This window comes from Arachis stenosperma, chromosome 10 (assembly GCF_014773155.1).
Source record: "Arachis stenosperma cultivar V10309 chromosome 10, arast.V10309.gnm1.PFL2, whole genome shotgun sequence".
Classification (NCBI taxonomy): domain Eukaryota; kingdom Viridiplantae; phylum Streptophyta; class Magnoliopsida; order Fabales; family Fabaceae; genus Arachis; species Arachis stenosperma.
Window position 1 is genome coordinate 45,070,389 of NC_080386.1, and position 19,707 is coordinate 45,090,095.

Sequence of the window (19,707 nt, forward strand, 5' to 3'; positions counted from 1 at the left end):
TTGAGTAGGATCGTGAAGGAGAGTGGATTGCTTAGGTCTTCACCTTCGGCTATAGTGGGAAGCCATGAGTTAACTTGATGAGGATGCTACATGAGTTGCTCGGATATGGTGGACTACTATGGTTTAGAAGAAACTAGCTTGATGAGGATGCTACATGAGTTAGTCAATTACGGCTACCGTTAAAGGAATCATTCGTTATTGAAGTAGACAGTAAGAAAATTTAATCCAGAAAGAATACGCATCTCCGAAGCCTTAAATGAATATCTATCATTGCTTTTATGTTAATCTTGTATTTCATTCTTTACTATTTTGTTTATGCTTTCAAACAAACAACCATCTTTTCTAATCGCCTGACTAAGATTTAAGAGATAGCCATTGCTTGCTCAATCTGACAATCTCCGATGGATTCTACCCTCAGTCACCTCAGGTATTACTTGGACGACCCAGTGCATTTGTCAGTTCAGTTGTGCAGAGTTTAATTTTGTGCACCACTTGCTTCCTGTGCCACCACAAGTATCGAGTAGGGGTAATATGTTAATCCGGTCTACATGTAAGAGGCTGTGTTCAAGGTGTATGAGGTGGAGTTTCTGCCGATATTTGATGAGAAGTTGTGGCTGAAGTGGTACGGGACACGGTTGCATCCTAGTCCATCTATGCGCCGGAAAGCAATTGGCCAACCAGATTTCACGAAGTTTCGTAATGAGATAAATGAAGGAGAGTGCCAAGAGAAATAGTGTGGGTTATGCAGAAAAAATGGGCACACTCGGAGAGGCTATCCCAATCATCCCATAGATTATTCTTAGCATTGTTATGTTTGTATTGTCGTCTATCGTATGCACTGTTCGTGCCCTACATTTATTGTGTATCATTTGGAATTTTTTTGTTAGTGCGTTTATATGTACTTGAATACAATATCTTCCTTACTATTCAAGTCATTTTGTGAATGTAAACTTGAAATGAGTTTATAAACTAATTAATGACGGTAGATAAAATTTAAATTCTAATAAGTGAAATAAAGTCTCGAGATACTGACAAAATAGCATAAATAACACAAGTTACATAACACATGCATAAATATAAATTTTATAAAAAATACAGATTGAATAATACAAAAAACAAGATAAGAACATCGTCAGTGCTGATCAGGCGGGTAATGCAAGCGATGTCCGGTGCCACAGGATGGAGGCTGTGCCTACCTGGAGGGTTGGTGCACAAAATTGTGATCATACTTTTCACAACTCCGCACAATTAACCAGCAAGTGCACTGGGTCGTCTAAGTAATAAAATCTTACGCGAGTAAGGGTCGATCCCACAGAGATTGTCGGCTTGAAGCAAGCTATGGTCATCTTGTAAATCTCAGTCAAGCGGATTCAAATGGTTATGAGGTATTGATAATTAAAAGGTAAATAAAATGGAAAATAACATAGAGATACTTATGTAATTCATTGGTGGGAATTTCAGATAAGCGTTTGGAGATGCTTTGTTGCTTCTGAACCTCTGCTTTCTTATTGTCTTCATCCAATTAGGCGTCCTCTCTTCCACGGCAAGCTGTATGATCCTCTCAGTAAACACGGTCCGGCTACAGTTTCTTTACGGCTAATCAACTGTCGAATTTCTCGTCTCGGATGAAAAATACCAGGCACAGCTACCGCATGGCTAATCATCTGTCGGTTCCCACTTTTGTCAGAATAGGATCTCTCTATCCTTTTGCACACTGTCACTGCATCCAACAGTCATGAGTTTGAAGCTCGTCAAAGTCATCCCGTCCTAGATCCTACTCGGAATACCACAGACAAGGTTTAGACTTTCCGGATCTCAGGAATGCTGCCAATTATTTCTAGCCTATACCACAAAGGTTCTAACCACGCGGACTCGGTCCGTGGATTAGAGACCCAAGAGATTATACTCCAGCTGTCGTCCAATGACTACGTTGAACATCATGTAGACCGCTTGTGGTTGTTAGGCACGCGGATCTTGGCTAAGCGAGTAACGAAGATAATGGGTGATTGTCACCGGTCACCCCCTTCATTCTGACTTAACTGAATTAAGTACGAGAGTATATCATGGAGAAGAAGTAGGCGTGAATTGAAAGAGAAACAATAATACTTGCATTAGTTCATCAAGAATAGAACAGCTCCTCACCTTAATCTGTGAGGTGTAGAAACTTCACCGTAGAAAATACATAAGAGAAGAAGGTCTAGGCATGGCCGAATGGCCAGCCTCCCAAATGTACAAAATGATCTCAAGTGATCAAAAAGCTCCCAATACAATAGTAAAAGGTGCTATTTATACTAAACTACTTACTAGGGTTTACAGAAAATGAGTAACTAAGTGCAGATAGTGCAGAAATTTACTTCCGGGGCGCACTTGGTGTGTGCTTGGGCTGAGCTTTGAAGCTTTCACGTGAATAGGCCATTCTTGGAGTTAAACGCCAGCTTAGATGCCAGTTTGGGCATTTAACGCCAGTTCTGGTGCCAGTTCCAGCGTTTTACGCCATAATAGGGTCTCCGGTGGGCGTTTGGACGCCAGATTAGGCTATCAAATCTCGGGCAAAGTATGAATTATTATACATTGCTGGAAAGCCCAAAATGTCTACTTTCCAACGCAATTGAGAGCGAGCCAATTGGGCTTTTGTAGCTCCAGGAAATCCACTTTGAGTGCAGAAGGGTCAGAATCCAACAGCATTTGCAGTCCTTTCTCAGCCTCTGAATCAGATTTTTGCTCAGGTCCCTCAATTTCAGCCAGAAAATAACTAAAATCACAAAAAAATACACAAACTCATAGTAAAGTCCAGAAATATGATTTTTGCATAAAAACTAATAAAAATATACTAAAAAGTAACTAAAACATACTAAAAACTACCTAAAAACAATGCCAAAAAGCGTATAAATTATCCGCTCATCACAACACCAAACTTAAATTGTTGCTTGTCCCCAAGCAACCAAAAATAGAATAGGATAAAAAGAAGAGAATATACAATAAATCTCAAAATCTCAATGAAGCTTAGTTCTAATTAGATGAGCGGCGCTAGTAGCTTTTCGCTTCTGAACAGTTTTGGCATCTCGCTTTATCCTTTGAAGTTTAGAATGATTGGCATCCATAGGAATTCAGAAATTAGATAGTGTTATTGACTCTCCTAGTTTAGTATGTTGATTCTTGAACACAGCTACTTATGAGTCTTGGCCGTGACCTTAAGCATCTTGTTTTCCAGTATTACCACCGGATACATAAATGCCACAGACACATAACTGGGTGAACCTTTTTAGATTGTGACTCAGCTTTGCTAGAGTCCCCAGTTAGAGGTGTCTAGAGTTCTTAAGCACACTCTTTTTACTTTGGATCACGACTTTAACCACTCAGTCTTAAGCTTTTCACTTAGACCTTCATGACACAAGCATATGGTTAGGGACAACTTGATTTAGCCGCTTAGGCCAGAATTTTATTCCTTTGGGCCCTCCTATCCACTGATGCTCAAAGTCTTGGATCCTTTTTACCCTTGCCTTTTGGTTTAAAGGGCTATTGGCTTTTTCTGCTTGCTTTCTCTTTTTCTTTCTTTTTCCTTATTTTTTGCCCCTTTTTTTCGCAAGCTTTGTGTTTTTCACTGTTTTTTCTTGCTTCAAGAATCAATTTTATGATTTTTCAAATCATCAATAACATTTCTCTTTTTTCATTATTCTTTTAAGAGCCAACAATTTTAACATTCATAAACTTTACTATCAAAAATATGCACTGTTCAAGCATTCATTCAGAAAACAAAAAGTATTGCCACCATATCAAAATAATTAAACTCATTTCAAGATAGAATTCGAAATTCATGTACTTCTTGTTCTTTTGCAAATAGAAACATTTTTTATTTAAGAAAGGTGAAGGATTCATGGAACACTCATAGCTTTAAGACATAGACACTAGACACTAATGATCATGTAACAAAGACACAAACATAGACAAAACATAAAGCATAAAAACCGAAAAAAAACAGAAAAATAAGAACAAGAAAATTAAAGAACGGGTCCACCTTAGTGACGGCGGCTAGTTCTTCCTCTTGAAGATCCTATAGAGTGCTTGAGCTCCTCAATATCTCTTCCTTACCTTTGTTGTTCCTCCCTCATGGTTCTTTGGTCCTCTCTAATTTCATGGAGGATAATGGATTGCTCTTGGTGCTCCATCCTTATTTGCTCCATGTTGGAACTCAAATCTCCTAAAGAGGTGTTGAGTTTCTCCCAATAGTTGTATGGGGGGAAATGCATCCCTTGAGGCATCTCAGGGATTTCTTGATGAGGAATTTCCTCATGCTTTTGTTGAGATCCATGAGTGGGCTCTCTTGTTTGCTCCATCCTCTTTTTAGTGATGGACTTGTTCTCTTCAATGAGGATGTCTTCCTCTATGACAATTCCAGCTAAATTGCATAGGTGACAGATGAGATGAGGAAAGGCTAACCTTGCCAAAGTGGAAGGCTTGTCTGCCACCTTGTATAGTTCTAGAGGTATGATCTCATGAACTTCCACTTCCTCTCCAATCATGATACTATGGATCATGATAGCCCGGTCCATAGTTACTTCGGACCGGTTGCTAGTGGGAATGATAGAGTGTTGGATGAACTCTAGCCATCCTTTAGCCATGGGTTGAGGTCAAGCCTTCTCAGTTGAACCGGCTTGCCTTTGGAGTCTCTCTTCCATTGGACTCCTTTCACACAGATATCCATGAGGACTTGGTCCAACCTTTGATCAAAGTTGACCCTTCTTGTGAAAGGATGAAGATCTCCTTGCATCATTGGCAAGTTGAATGTCAACCTCACGGTTTTTGGACTGAAATCTAAGTATTTCCCCCGAACCATTGTGAGCCAATTCTTTGGGTTCGGATTCACACTTTGATCATGATTCTTAGTGATCCATGTATTAGCATAGAACTCTTGAACCATTAAGATTCCAACTTGTTGGATGGGGTTGGTGAGAGCTTCCCAACCTCTTCTCCGAACCTCTCGTCGGATCTCCAGATATTCGCTCTTTTTGAGCTTGAAGGGGACCTCGGGGATCACCTTTTTCTTTGCCACAACATCATAGAAGTGGTCTTGATGGATCTTTGAAATGAATCTCTCCATATCTCATGACTCGAAGGTGGAAGTAATTGCCTTCCATTTCCTCCTTCTAGAGGTTTCTCTGGTCTTAGGTGCCATTAATGGTTATGGAAAAACAAAAAGCAATGCTTTTTCCCACACCAAACTTAAAAGGTTTGCTCATCCTCAAGCAAAAGAAAGAAAGGAGGAGAAGAAGAAGAATTAAAGGAGATGGAAGTGTGTTAAGGGTTCGGCCAAGGGGGTGTATGAAGTGTTTGTGATGTGTGAAAGTAGCGGAGTAAGGAGGGGTATTTATAGGTACTGGAGAGATGGAATCCATGTGAGAAGGGGTGGGTTTGGGAGGGAATTGGTTTTGAATTTGAATGGTGAGGTAGGTGGGGTTTATTTTAGGAAATAGTGGATGGATGTGAGTGGTGGAGAGATTATGGGGAAGAGGGAAGGATTTGATAGGTGAATGGTGTTTGGGGAAGAGTGTTACGGAAAGGTGTGAAGAAGGAAGAGAGTGAGTTGGGGTAGGTAGGGATCCTGTAGGGTCCACAGATCCTGAGGTGTCAAGGATTTCTCATCTCTGCACCTTTCTGGCATTTAAACGCACTCTATGTGCCAATTCTGGCGTTAAATGCCAGTTTGCTGCCTTTCCTGGTGTTAAACGGCAGTCAGGCTGCCAATTCTGGCGTTTAACGCCCAGAATGCTGTCAGACTGGGCGTTAAACACCCATTCTGCTACCCTTACTGGCGTTTAACGCCAGCCAGACACTAGACACCCTTTTCTGGCGTTAAATGCCAATCTGGGTGCCATTTCTGGCGTTTAACGCCCAGAATGCTGCCAGACTGGGCGTTAAACGCCCATTTTACTATCCATCTGTCGGTTCCCACTTGTGTCAGAATAGGATCTCTCTATCCTTTTGCACACTGTCACTGCGCCCAACAGTCGTAAGTTTGAAGCTCGTCACAGTCATCCCGTCCTAGATCCTACTCGGAATACCACAGACAAGGTTTAGACTTTCCGGATCTCAGGAATGCTGCCAATTGTTTCTAGCCTATACCACGAAGGTTCTAACCATGCAGACTCAGTCCATGGATTAGAGACCCAAGAGATTATACTCCAACTGTCGTCCAATGACTACGTTGAACATCATGTAGACCGCTTGTGGTTGTCAGGCATGCGGATCTTGGCTAAGCGAGTAATGAAGATAGTGGGTGATTGTCACAGGTCACCCCCTCCATTCTGACTTAACTGAATTAAGTATGAGAGTATATCTTGGAGAAGAAGTAGGCGTAAATTAAAAGAGAAACAATAATACTTGCATTAGTTCATGAAGAACAGAACAGCTCCTCACCTTAATCTGTGAGGTGTAGAAACTCCACCGTAGAAAATACATAAGAAAAGAAGGTCTAGGCATGGCCGTCCCAAATGTGCAAAATGATCTCAAGTGATCAAAAAGTTCCCAATACAATAGTAAAAGGTGATATTTATACTAAACTACTTACTAGGGTTTACAGAAAATGAGTAACTAAGTGCAGATAGTACAGAAATCCACTTCCGTGGCCCACTTGGTGTGTGCTTGGGCTAAGCTTTGAAGCTTTCACGTTCATAGGCCATTCTTGGAGTTAAACGCCAGCTTGGATGCCAGTTTGGGCGTTTAACTCCAGTTTTGGTGCCAGTTCCGGTGTTTTATGCCAGAATAGGGTCTCTGGTGGGTGTTTAGACGCCAGATTGGGCCATCAAATCTCGAGCAAAGTATGGTTTATTATACATTGCTGGAAAGCCCAAGATGTCTACTTTCTAACGCAATTGAGAGCGCACCAATTGGGCTTTTGTAGCTCCAGAAAATTCACTTCGAGTGCAGGAGGGTCAGAATCCAACAGTATTTGTAGTCCTTTCTCAATCTCTGAATCAGATTTTTGCTCAAGTCCCTCAATTTCAGCCAGAAAATACCTGAAATCACAGAAAAACACAAACTCATAGTAAAGTCCAGAAATGTGATTTTTACATAAAAACTAATAAAAATATACTAAAAAGTAACTAAAATATACTAAAAAATAATGCCAAAAAGCGTATAAATTATCTGCTCATCAAGGGTCTGCTAGGTCGTGGATCCAGAGGAGGCTGTGCATGTGGAGGGGGATCCTGTGAGTGTAGTGGAGGTGGTGGGTGATGTGGGGCAAGGTGAGTGTTGTAATACTACGCTTGAGGATATGACTGGTTCTAATACTAAGGTTGTCCAAGTGGAAAACATGGTGGTGCAGGCATCGACTGGGATGCAATCATCAACCGCCGTAGTCGATGGATGAGGGTGTCGCATACTGAGTACTGGGGTAGACATCTATGTTGTATAAGGTGCTAGGCTATGGTGTCAAGTACGGTACCCAAACTGAGGTAAATACGGGAGCAAACGAATGATAATGACCTTATCCAAGAGTCTAATCTCTGCCCGTGCAAAACTGCTCCACGATATGCTGCATGTTCTGCTGGTCAGTGGTATGAATCTGGAATGCCTTGTAGAACTGGATCTCGCTGACCATCGAGGCCTCGTGACAACTGCTTGATGCCCCGAGATCCACCCAGCCAAGTGGGACCGCGTCCCAATCATCCCGGACTAGCTGTGACTATAACCCCAGTGTTGGTGGTGGTGGTGGTAGTGGTGGATGAGAAGGGGGTGAAGGTGGTGAGTCGTCGTAGCTAGATGGTATGACGTCGTGCCCTTCCTATTAGTGATAATTAGCATTTTTCTCAGACTCCACATCCAGCCTCTCCCTGTGAGGCCTGGCCCTCTCCCTCTAGGGTCTTGCAACTCTTACGCAGTCCCTGGCATCCCTCTCTCTCCTGGTCAGCCTCTGAGTGTTCAGTTGAACCTCTCTGGTACGCCGACAATAATTAGGGACATCCCGGGAAGGTCAAGCACATCCCTAGGCTAGCTGGTAGTAGGCTGAGTGTCATTCGGTAGCTCCAACAGTCTGGGATCATCAAGCACCCCCTGGCCAGAAAGAGGTCTAACACGGCAAGCCTGTCGGTACCAGGCCCAGTACTTCTGCATAGGCCAGAAGTCTGTGAATGGCTAAATAGAGATCTAATTGCCATCCTGAAATTGATCCCTCTATCCATCATACCTCAACTGATGACGAGTAGGCAACCACACGTCCTCGTCCCATCATGTGGTGGTCAAGAACCTGTCGACATTGACCGTGGCCCTAGTTACTGGCTGCTCGCCACCGAACTAACGTTTCACCGGATCGACGTGGTAAAACTCAACAATGTTAAAACAGATGAGGAGACAATAGATATCCATGTTCCCCACTCTGCCTACTCTCTTAACCAATTCAGGCACAGTGCCTACAATGCCAGGTCATCATACAACGTCTAAAGGAACTACCACATACAATGTGATATAATCATTAGTAACAGTTAATTACATCGGAGATCTAATTTATTTATTTTAATCCAAATAGAGGGATTTCGCTTATCTCTGTAATTGTAACCGATCCAACAACAAATGCCATCGGAGGACTTTCTAGTCGTACTAGTCTCTACTCTACTGGGCCATACCTATCAACTTGTAGACATATGGAACAATAAAAGTGTCTCAATTTATGCAAGATGATGTTCAATTACATAAATAAAAAGAAAAAACCATAAGTAGTAATAGTTATCATGGGATACGTCAGAACCTGTCTCTCAGATGGACACCACTGCAAAAATCTATGGTATATCTAAGAGAATAAAAGCAGAGTGCATCTAACAATGTCTGTGGTATCTCAATGTGCTATAGAACATAAGGAGTGGTACGTCGATGCAAGCATAGCTTATCCCCAGGACAGACTTCGGCATCTCTGAAAGTCATCTAATAGTGGCAGTCACATGAGATGGACCTGATTGTTTGACTTGTCGGTCATCAGGTAACCCCCAATCAGCAACGGTATGTAACACCTAGTGTACCGTCGAAGGGTGGCTGCATCAGTGGTATTGGGCATATGCCGGACTCGAGCAAACGTAATTCCCATTAAAACATTGAATAACAGTTAAAAACCGCTATAAATTACCTATATTCATAAATCAAATATTTATTTTATTTATTTAAAAAAATTCCTAAAAAAGTTATCTACCATAATCAAAATTAAAATTAAAATTATAGATTTCACATTAAAGACATCACAAAATGCAATAAATATGTACTAGTTAAATTAATTTGACTAATAAGTTAAATCATACCTATCAATTAACACTTACTAACAATACATCCTACTACGTAACATATATTATATCTATAAAAGTACCCTTGCTATGACTATAACTTTATACTTATTTAACTTAAACATGAGAATAACAACACTAACCTAGAAGTCAATTGCTGCAATGATATGTCACATCGCGTTCAAGCGGTTGGTGTCCTCATTCCGTGCATCTGCGCACGCCATAATCTCCGAATACCTCGATAATATGAATAGAAATGACTAGAGACGGGAGAAGAGTGAAAATAGTTCGAAAGTGGCTTCAAGTCACACCGTAAACGAGTTCCATATATAGGTACGGTTATTACGTATCTCGTTTAGAGTGTAAACGAAATAACAATGTGTATATCTCATTTACACTGTAAACGAAATAAGCACATTACACACCACGTATGCCAACATGATACATGCACGTAGTATCGTGTCTTATCTCGTTTTACAGTGTAAACGAGATATACACATTGTTATTTTGTTTACACTATAAACGAAATAAATAATAGTGTCAATACGTAAAAATACTACAAATTACCTATATTTATAAATAAAATATTTATTTATTTAAAAAATTCCTACTCTTAAACATCCACTCCTCCTCTCTTTGCAAAATTAAAATAATCTAAAATATCCTTCAATAATTATTATAATTATATATAAATTAGTCATAATTATTTAGTTAATAATAATAGTCAATATATTTATTATTACAATAAGTTTATTTTATTTTTAATATTTTATATCATATTATAAAATATTTTAACTTGTTACAAAAATATTTAAATTAAATTTTTATATATATCATGATTAATAATAAATTACATTTATTATTATTATTATTATTATTATTATTATTATTATTATTATTATTATCACTAATTTATATATTATTATAATTATTATTAAAAGTATTTCGGTCAATTGAATTAAAGATTAAGTTATTTTCATTTAATTTTATCAAAAAAAGTATATATTTTATAAATAAAAAAAAAGGTAGCATTTAGATATTTTATAATGTCATTTTTCCCTTAAAATCATATACAATATTAAATTGCTATATAAGCTCTACATTTCATCATCACCATAACATCATATATATATATATATGATGTAGTACTATTGCATGATGTAGCTTGCTATTACAAATGCATGATTCCTTCTTTTACACCTATACTACGTGTTGTATTATTGTACTATGTCAAATGGAGGGTAAATATAAAGTAAGCAAGAAAAAGAGAATTCTATTTGTAGTTAATTAACATCATCAAATAATTCAAAGGGATTCACATATAATCATTTGGGTCTCCTCTAGAATCGACAGAAGTGGCCTTTACATAAAGACAGCTTTGCATGCCATGGTCCTCTAATCTCAAACTTTTCTTTTCCTTAAACACTACCACAAAAACGGAAGGTAGTGGTGGATAGTTAGTAGCTGTTTTGACAATAGCTGTTATCTGATGGTTTTCCAACAAATTTAATGGTGAACACCGGAAGAGCAGCCATTTGATTTAGTTTTGCTGCGAATTTAAAAAAACCGTTGTCAATCTATCTTGACCGTATTTCAATTTCCCATTCTCTTAGTCCCATAATCTCATTTATCAGACACACCTTTCTCTTTCTCTCTTCTCTTTGCAAAAATATCCCCAAACCTTGCTAACTCTAACCTTCTTCTACGAGGTACCATCGGCGATAAATTTCTGCCTCCGTCACCTCCAACCTTCATCAACGCACCCATCGCAGATTCAGATTTGTTCTAGCTACTTTTCCATGTCTGCTTCTTCTGATTCAGATCCTCTGCCAAAACTTCACGTCGGACGAGCCTCTCGACTTTGGAGTTACTGGTGCCTCTTTCCTTTTGCTCTGCTCATTACTTCTGGTTTGTTCTTTTTGGTTTGATTTAATTTGTTCTGAACTCTCTTTTTATGTATTTTGAAATTGGTTTTGCTCATTTTTTTTATACCCAGTAATTGCTTTGCTTCATCCATGGTAATTCAACTCAGTTGTTCAAATTTTAACGCATTCCTTGTGATAACCATTCCCATTTCTGTTTCTATTCCACAATTGTGCACCTTTACTGCTACCGTTTTTGAAATTATTATTATTATTATTATTATTATTATTATTATTATTATTATTATTTGTTTAATTTTTAACCTTCTCTTCCAAAGTATGAAGTAGGATTCTGATTGCAAAATCGGCATGGTATTATTGTGTTGTGTTGCGTTGTTGTTTCATTCTAAGCCCTACTATTAGTTAAAGAGGAATTCCCTTGGCCCCTGTTGCTGCCTCAATAGAATCTTCTTTTTTGCTCCCACCTTTTTGAGGGTACGTAACAGTATATTGAGGTAATTAATTGGATTAATGCAAATGGCACAATGCTATTTCGTATATCTCACATATTTTTTCTTCTGTTATGTGCATTGTATTCTGATGTATTCAAAACTTACTTTTCTATTGCTGATTGATATTGTAGAAGTCTACGACATAATCGCTGTTTGTGGATGTATTTGTTTTTTCTGTTTGTAGGTATGATAATTTATTTTGTTAGACTTGCTAATAGTTAAGTATTTGCTCCTTTTAAGAATAATTTTGTTGTACGATGTTCAACTCTTAAGTCTTTGATTATCATTTATGTTTATTCATTTTCAAGTAGGGATACAACAAGACCAGGGATTTAGATAATGAGGAGCTCTTGGAGTAGTTGCCTGCTTTGCAGCAGCTGCTATATATACTTGTTGGTTGCCAGGTAATATTTTGAAACATCTTGATATCTATTATCTTTTTGTATCATAGTCATAGAAACTGATTGTATGCTGATCTTTATGCCTCACTACTTATTTTTCCAATAAAACTGGTAGAAGAGACTGGATCTCTTCTTATTTTTCCAATCTTAACTGTGATGTGATAGTTTCATTTGTTGTTATATACAGTTGATAATGAGATTGGAAGTTAAAATGGAAAAAATAAGAAGCTGCAAAGACTTACTAGGATTTTCAGTAGTAACTATAGATGTTCCATCAAAATCACAAGTTCCCTTCACCGTAATAACTTCCTCTTTGACTTGAAGACACCACATAGACCCTTCACCGTAATAACTTCCTCTTTGACGACTTTCCATTTTTGAAACCATAACAAAAGCATGAGTGTTGATGACTGATGTGCCATTCAATTTTCAATTTTCAATCATTTATCGTATTATTGTCTAAGTAAAGCATAAAGTCAGTATTTTACTTCTGTCCTTGATGGGGTTATTAATTTATAGTTTAACAATTCTCATAACCTTGAAGGGTTGCCTAGTCAAATTTGAAGACTGCAGTATACTTTCCAAGAAAAAGAAGGTCTATAGCAATCTATTTATTGTATTATCAGCTATCTTCTAAATAACTCTGATTACAATTTCGTTAATATTTTGCAGACTCTTAAATAATTACTGATTTTTTGTTATCTTTTTTTTCTACTCAATTTTGCAGACTCTTAAACAATCACAGTTTCTTACCTTGTAATAGTTAGATTTATAATTATGCACTTTTTAAAAAAAATGATAGTTGCATTTAACTACTTGTCTATTACTCTATCTTTGGGCTTTGCTACAGGTTCTTGGTGATAGGAAGGGTATTAGTCGGTTTGGTGACTTCTCTGCTCCACTTGATGAAGCATTAATACACGTTTCACTGGTAATTTGCATACCAATTGTAGAAATGATCATTAGGCATTAGTCAAAGTTTAAATTTAAATGGTGTGAATAAGATTTCATTATAGAACACGTTGATGTTAATCCATGTATCAATCTCGTATAGTGGGACAATGTTTAGTTATTTCTTATTATTAGGGAAGACGGTATGATTTTTTCCTTGCTTAGGTATATGATAATTGGAGTATGTTTGATATTACATTTAAAAATTCAACAATCCGATATTGTCATGCTGATTAATGTACATAAAAATAATTTGGGACTATTGAAATTAAGTTAGCTTTTGTATTAAGGCTCATGCATTCTCAAGCAATGAATGCATACAAGGCTACTGAATTGTAATTAGAAATTTCAAGTGTGAATTACATTCCCATTTGTTGTAAGCTTATTTTTCTCAAATAAATTTTGCTTGTTCTTAATACTTATATCTTTCTTCCTAATCTTGTCCAGGATTTATCTGACCGACCACATTTAAGTTATAATTTGGATATCCCTACCCAGAGAGTCGGGACATATGATGCTCAGGTAGTGCAATTTCATTTGATTATTTCATCACTGAGCTTAGAATTTTATTGAATAAGCTTTAGACTGTTGAGCCCCTAATTTTTTCAGCATAAATTTATTTTAATGTGACACTCTTATTGTATTTGTTGTTAGCTATACTTTTCCCTTTATTTGTATTTTCATTGATGAGTACTCTTGGTATCCTGTATGTAGTTAAAATTAAACACTGACTTTGCATCTATAGGGTGTCCAGAAACAGTTGCCTGTAGGGGCATCACGAGTGACTCTGTTGGTGAGAAATTTGAAAAAAAATCATTGTGATCCAGGATTTTGGAGGAGGTAAGAAAACTAGTGTATTTACTAATTCTTGTGTTTTACTATGATGGGAGCTCAAAATCTAAAATAGAGATTGAGAATTTGTTTGTGTTGCACTATCCCAAATCCTTTGAATTATAATGACTTCCTTTTATTGTTTGGTAGTTTCATTTGGGTTGTTGTTTTCAATAGTGTAGTTTAACTCTTTATATTGTAATAATTTTCATCTTCTACAATAAAAACAGAATGGTCCATAGTCTTTTCAACCACTTTATATTGAGCATGGTTTATTTTTGTAGAAATATAAAATCTTATTGTGGACTCTTCAGGTAATGAAAAAGCTTGTAGACATTGTGCATTTTTTACATTTGGAGATACATGAAGTATTTGGCAGTGCTGGTGCTTTCAAGAACTACAAATAATTGATTATGAGCATTTGGCAGTATGAAATGTCTCCTTAGAGTTCCAGTTTTTGCACTCAATCTCTGCTACCTATCCACTAGGGAAGACCATTATTAAAATGTGCATTTTGCTTCTGGTATTTTGTTTTGGAGATGTCATTCTCGTGATTTGTTACTACTTTATTCTTGTGATATTTTAGCCATCTTTAGGTTGCTCTTATTTTTGTGTTTGTTTAGATGTAAAACATGTATGCGGTAAGAATCCTTATTAAACATTTTCATTTATTTTAATAACAAAGTTTACAAGAAAATCATGAAGTTAGATTTGATCATAATTATGACAGGAAATGAAAGATCAAGGAGTGCTTTACAACTGATTTGTTATTACTTTACTTGTGATATTTTAGCCATTTTTAGCTTGCTCTTATTTTTGTATTTGTCTTGATTTAGAAGCAATATAATTGAGTAGCTTTATGAAGTTAATTTTTTTTAATGTAGTTTTGCAAATTGTGGGGGTTATAAACCTCCACAATATACATTTTTTTTAAAATGCTTTCAAAATTGTAGCGGTTTACAAACGGCTGCAATATTTTTAGAAAAACCTATTAGCCAAATCACAGCGGTTCAAAACCGCCACGAAATTAATTTTTTAATTTGCTGCCGTTGTGTTAGCGGTTTTTCAAAACCGTCACAAAATCAAATCTCTATCTTTTAATAGACAACGCTTGTGGAATTGCTGGAATTTCGTTTCGCGACAGTTTAAAACCGCCGCTAATCTCTAAAAAAAATCGCCGCTATTCGACGTGTCTCTTGTAGTGAAAACACATTTAATTTGCATTTATTTTCACATAAAATTAAACAAATATATGCATTACAATTAGATGTCCATGCATAGTACATAGAATCAAATTGTGTTATATAATACGGAAAATATTTATCGACTTGTATTTTCTTTTAAATTGTTATTAGATATAAAATATGAGTTATTTTATTAATGTTAACCTGTATATTCTCTTTAGTAATAAATTATATAAGTCAATATATGTGATGTATATCTCGCACACAGCTCATCTTACATGCATTATTTGTAACAACATTTTTGTATAATACAAAATGATCTTATATTATAGTTTTCTCTCATGCATTGATAAGATGGAAATTGAATATCTTATGCTCATATATATCTCTAAAATTGGGTATAGTATTGAATTTTTTCATGCTTATTGGTGAGATAAACTTTTAAAAAACCTTGGGTAAACTTCAATTACCTACAATTTTAACCACCACTGCCACCCAAAAATTGTAAAAATAAATTATATATATTTCTATATAAATATATATTATTTAGTTTATTTTTAATGTATATTCAATATGTATTTTATATGAATAACTAATTTTGTGACTAATTTTTTTATATACACAAAGTATAGTTAACATATATATCAAGTGGCGATGCTCTGATATGAGGTTGTATTTTTTACTTCAATAACTTTTGAGTATCACAAGAGATTATTATTTATAAAAAAATACTAGAGAGTTATCAGAATTTATTATTTTTTATTATTATTTAATTATCAACTCAATTCTTTTAATAATATAAATTTTTTAGTTTAATAATCTAATAACATACTTTATTCTATACTTTTAAATATTAATAACTAACTGATAACTAAAAATAATAAATTCTAATAGTCATTTACCATTCCTTTTATTTATATTTGGACCACGTATCATTATGCACATGTTCAAGGAAAAAAAGAGAGGCAACTAAGAACGTCAATGGCAATGTTTACCTCAACTTGTTTAACTGATCCTCATTTCATCTCAACTTGGAGACTCTGACACCATTGTTAATTACCTTGCTTCCATGGTTCCAGGACCACTTCCTTTTCTGCATGTACAATACAATAGAATATAATGCTTAACAACAAAAAATTCCATAACATTAATTGTTACACGTACTCAAATGGCTTCATCACATTTATAATTACAGGTCCCACTTCACTTATTTTCTTAAACTTTTGAATTATGTACTTTGAATGTTAACTTAAAAGAATTTAATTAGAGCATTTCTTGGTAAGACCTTTAATTATAAAAATGAGAGTGATAAGAAAGGGGAATTTGTTAACTATTGCAAGAACCTGTACCAACTAGATGGAAGCATATAAATTATTTCATAACTCTTAAAGTCTTAGGATAATTGAATTAAGCTTTTTTGTGCTTACTATGATTATCAGAGCAGGTTCTCTGCTTTCGCCAATTTTATTATGTATATTAAGGACCACATCTCTCTCAAGCCACTATTGTTAAGATTGATTAAGGTAGTTAATAATTCTTTTGTTTTCTACCAAGTTAACTTGTTTTTTCACATAATAACACAGTACATATTTATTTTTTATTATTTTTGATCGAATGAACTTTTGGTGAAATTAATACTTAATTGAGTTAATTCTATTATATAGATCATGAATAATTCGGTCATGTATCTTATGACAAATATTTTCTCTTTTATGGCAAATAAAGGCTACAACAGCCTGGTGAGTTCAAATATTCGGTCAGAAACCTTTTGCGTTTATTTCTTGCTTTTAAGGGTCAAATATATAATCTAAACTTTTCATTATCAAACACTACTAGTTAGGAGCATTCAATAGCAGCACATTAAACTACTCTACTTATAAAAAAATGAAATCAGTGTGTGAAAACCACCCAGTTAACTTCAAAGATAATGAAATTTGGAGATAATAACAATCATCAACTTAACTTTTTTAAATTTATTTTCAAGATTACAATGGATTAATAATCTCCCTATACTTTCTACAATTTGTCGCGAGTAGCAACTGCCAACGTGACAATGTAGTATCATCTTTTGCTTTTCACCCTTATAAGTTAAAAAATATTCGCCCATGTACCTTTTCATCATTTCTTATGATATGAAATCTCAAATTAAAATCTGTCACTTCCCTCTATTATTTTTTTTTCTCCGTTGTGTGGGGAAGGATTAGAAGTTTAGAACGGTGGAATATTCGGAGACAGGGCACCATCAGCACATGCTTTGGCTTTACAGAATTCTAATTTTCACTTAACCAGCTTCTTGTTAACTTGTAATCATTGCACTAACTATTTGGTGATGGACAAATAATAACACTAGATTTAGTAGTTAAGACCTTTATTTTAATTTATTTATGAATTTGTTTTTTAGACGTAAAGATATTTTTATAAAATAAATAATTAAGATATAAATACATATTATATTAAATAATTTAGATAATGATTTATCTATCTTGTATTCTAAGAGCACATATTAAGTTTACAAATTAAAAATTTTTTTATTAAAAATATAAAAATTTAAATTTTTAATGTATTTATTAAATAAAAATATTTAAATTTTTTTACTAATGATAAATTTATCATGTGCTATTAGTTAAATTCCTTAGATAAATATGTTAAACTATTTAATGCTTTTTAGTCATTATCTTTATATAAAAATATCTTGACATAAATAATTATTTTATTTTTACAAAAATATTTAAAAAACAATAAAAATCAGTTAAAATAATCTAATATTATCTTATTATGTATTTATTAATTATTGTTGTAGTAAATGAATAATATTAGATGTAATAAATGTATAATTATAGATTTTAGATATATGAAATTATAGATGTTAAGTTAAATAAAATAAATTTATATTATTGTCTCCCATATTTTTATACTTGAAAAATGATTAGGAGTCCTAAATCATTTCTTTTTTAATTTTTAAATAATTTGTTATATTTTTTATCTTTTTGATATTTTAAAAGAATAATATATATTTAAATTATTATTCATTTAAATATTAAGAGGATAATTAATTTGATGAATTAGGGTTTTTAATGATTTTTCCTTTGTACCTGTTGTTTAATTTCATCGGGAAGGCCCAATTCAACCACAAATTTTACGCTATGCAATTATGTCACTATCATTCTTCCCTACCCTAATGACTAATGATTATACACAAGATCATAGACTTGCTTTGGGAGAGGTTACTTGGATTATTAGTAAGATAGACTCTTTGAATAAAACACTATGGACTTCTAGTGTGGTGAACCGTGTTCAAGGAACGGTGGTGGTGGTGGATATATATATATATATATATACGGATTCAGACTATAAAAATTTCAAGAGGTAAGAATTAGGATTAAAAAGTGTTTATACTTTGAGTTGAAAATTATGTTTATTATATATGGAAGTAGATCAGATAAAAATGACGAGATGCTCGGGGTTTTTTTGTCTAGAATATAATGGAAACTCATATGCAAAATTATATTTGTCTTAAAACTGATGTACGAAGTTGATAGTTTGAAAATTATTAAATAAAAATTTAGTCAAATATTTTAAATTATTTAATAATTTTTAGTTATTAACTTCACACAAAAATAATTATATATAAGTTTTTATCCTAAAAGATACCCCGGGAATAAGGAGCACTTTAACAAGGCTAAAAGTTATGATTCCATTTCTTGATTATATTCATATACCTAATAACCAGCTACAAATACACCCACTATATTTACCATTTTGAATTTGAGTTTTGATATCTGTCATTATTACTTTTGCCATCACCATCAGTCAATCACTACATTAATACAACCAATCAACCATGCAATAAAAAATAACATCGATGGGTAAAAAAGTACCAAACAAATCTATTTTCGACAGTAACAGAGGGTAATTGGCGTCTTGGCGATTCAAAAACAGACCTCAATAATATTCATGATTCGGAACATATAGCCCCATGGGAATCTAAAGTTCACCACCACACTCTGCCATATACGATCCAAACAGTAATACTATGATGATCCATGTAGCGGATTTTTTTTAGATAAATATTTTATTTATCCAAAAAAAAAACAATTCGGAGCGTTTTTATCGAAATACGTCGCTTCTCTTATTTCGTTTACAGTGTAAACGAAATAAAATTATATGTATTTCGTTTACACTGTAAATGAGATAAGGCTAAATTAAAATAAAGCGTATATATCGTTTACAGTGTAAACGAGATATGTAAAGACAAATTTTTAATAGCTATAAAAGGATGTACAACTTTTTATATTCTCCACAAACATTTCACTACTTCTTTTCTATCTATTTCTTCTGAAAATAGGCTAAAATGTCCAGTAGTAGTGGATACTTGGCTGTAAATGTGTATCCGAATTATCGTATGAAAAATAGTGATAATGGAGTGATATTTGAGTGTAAGAATCTCATTCTCTTAAGTACCCGGCCAATAAGTTCTTTGTCCGAATTGAAGAGTTTGATATTGGATAGCGTCGGTGGTAGCAGAAGAAAAGAAATCGGAAAGGTGGGGTATAGGTTGCTAGCACCGATAGAAAATAGAGTTTTTCGGTTTCGTTTATTTTGACTCCATGGCGATGAGCATGTGCGCCTGATGTTTGACATCCAAGGGAGAATCACAGCGGAGCAAGTGATGGAGCTTTCTGCGGAGGTTGGCGACGTCG

At 34.9% G+C, this 19,707-nt stretch overlaps 1 long non-coding RNA gene across 2 annotated transcripts; it reads left to right on the forward strand.

The window, feature by feature from the left end:
* The first annotated feature begins 10,566 nt into the window (after positions 1-10,566).
* On the forward strand, positions 10,567-14,614 carry LOC130954874 (uncharacterized). 2 transcript variants are annotated; one of them, XR_009076447.1, is made up of 7 exons: positions 10,567-11,643; positions 11,772-11,824; positions 11,952-12,044; positions 12,892-12,972; positions 13,440-13,514; positions 13,738-13,832; positions 14,138-14,614. It is a non-coding gene; the product is annotated as an uncharacterized LOC130954874 (long non-coding RNA). The 2 variants fall into 2 exon arrangements; XR_009076448.1 differs by having other exon boundaries at positions 10,567-11,623.
* The last annotated feature ends 5,093 nt before the right edge of the window (positions 14,615-19,707 follow it).